General features: G+C 48.0%; 1 long non-coding RNA gene across 1 annotated transcript; it reads right to left on the reverse strand.

Annotated features, from left to right (window-relative positions):
- Positions 1–389: 389 nt before the first annotated feature.
- Positions 390–945, reverse strand: LOC126980657 (uncharacterized). Its single transcript, XR_007733447.1, has 2 exons — positions 806–945; positions 390–653 (listed from the first exon to the last, which is right to left on the reverse strand). It is a non-coding gene; the product is annotated as an uncharacterized LOC126980657 (long non-coding RNA).
- Between the last annotated feature and the right edge of the window lie 1,040 nt (positions 946–1,985).

A 1,985-nucleotide genomic window follows, 5' to 3' on the forward strand; every position in this document is an offset into this window, starting at 1 on the left:
TCGAAGCCTATTTTCCTTATCCCTTGAACAAAAGTACCTGTCAATGACCCTGACTTGACTTGACGATGGACAACAAGCGTAAAACTTCACACCGATCACTTTCACAGTCAAATAAGTATTTACGTGCTATATCCACCTCTTCCTTCTGGTCATTATCTACCAGGAAAGTGATCAAGTTTTCACATTTCTCCTCCAAATGTCTAAAAGTACTCACCACTTCACCGTGGATAGCCTCCAAAACATCAAACGGATCCCCCTTGCCATGACGCTCCATGAACAGGTTAAACTTGCGTGTGAATATATCTCTTGCTGTCCCTCGCTCCTTCTTCAGCGCAGCCTCAGTCTCCTTCATGGCTTGAAGTTGAAATGTAGGACGAATATAGGCCAAGCGTTGTCAAATCGTTTATTTCAACCTGTATGGGCAGCATGGCATGAGTCATTCACGAAATTTTACACACAGCCTCACGCAGTAACATTAGATGAATATTTCTGAGCCAACAATAACAATGTAAACAATTCTCATACACAATAAATGATAAGACATAACTCACTTCATTGGCCTACGGCCCAATCGCCCTAGTTCCGGTATATCAGACCGCTACCAGCTTGCTTCAGCAGTTTGGCGACGACCATCACCACCCAGGTATCACCACCTATTAAGACCCAAACACTGTACCCTGGGCAGTATTGCCACCAAACTAATCACAAATATAATTACATATCACAATATCCCAAACATTTCACAGTCAGTGACTCAACACCTGTAATTCCCAAGCTCCAAAGATAGAATAGATAAATAACATACTTAATTGGCCGTCAGGCAGTACCAAGTGCCCGGCATTCAAATCACCGTCAGTGCACTGACCACCACCACCACCTCCCTACCGAACCGGCGCACACCTTTATCACACAAAGTCCTACGCCACCCGTCAATACACAAACACCTGTGCGTCTGGCTGTGTGTCTGTGTCAGCGAGTGTTTATAGTGGCGCCATCTTGCATTGGCTCATGCTGCCCTCCCGGAGCTCATATTTAATCCTAGAATCTAGAGTCCGGCTTGATAGGTGGTCTTCTGGACAGCATGTGGGTAGTTTTAAGCCACTCGGCGGCGGCTGAAAAATCTCAGCTTGGTGGCACCGGGCGGGGATTGAACTCGCGTCCTCCTGAACGCGGGGCCGTCTTGCTATCCGTTCAGCCACCGCCTACCCTATTTATTTTTCACGTTCTGCCTATGGCTGGGGTAGACTTACTTGGTAGGGCCTGGTGGTTCGGGGCCAGCCCGTTATGGCTCAGGCAAGTGTTTATAGTGGCGCCATCTTTCTTGCCTCATTCTGCTCCCCGGCGCTCATCTCTGATCCTCTTACTGAGAGAGATTCTAGAGTTCGGGTTGGCAGGTGGTCTTCAGGACAGCATGTGGGCAGTCCTCGGCCACACGGCGGTGACTGAGAGTTCCCAGCTGTGGCGGCGGGCGGGACGCGAACCCACGTCCTCCTGGACACCGTGCCCGCACGCTGACCACTCAGCCACCGCCGCTCCATAAATAATTTAAATTATATTATAGATTTATTATTATAGAAATTATTTAGATAATTTTCTTTATTCTCTATTAATTGTTGTCTCCTCTTTTGCAGGTAAGAAAGATGGAGATGAACGCGGAAGATATGGAAGAAGTGGTAGGTATGGTAAAGGTTGAATCTCTCTCTCTCTCTCTCTCTCTCTCTCTCTCTCTCTCTCTCTCTCTCTCTCTCTCTCTCTCTCTCTCTCTCTCTCTCTCTCTCTCTCTCTCTCTCTCTCTCTCTCTCACACACACACACACACACACACACACACACACACACACACACACACACACACACACACACACACTCACACACACACAAGCTCGCTCGCGCACGTCATCACCAGGATATTTTCGCCGCCTCCAGGAACTGTCATCGGCTCTGCATTCATGTCTTCTCCTCGGCCACTTTTCTTCCTTTTCTTTG

Source organism: Eriocheir sinensis, chromosome 44, assembly GCF_024679095.1.
Source record: "Eriocheir sinensis breed Jianghai 21 chromosome 44, ASM2467909v1, whole genome shotgun sequence".
Classification (NCBI taxonomy): Eukaryota; Metazoa; Arthropoda; class Malacostraca; order Decapoda; family Varunidae; genus Eriocheir; species Eriocheir sinensis.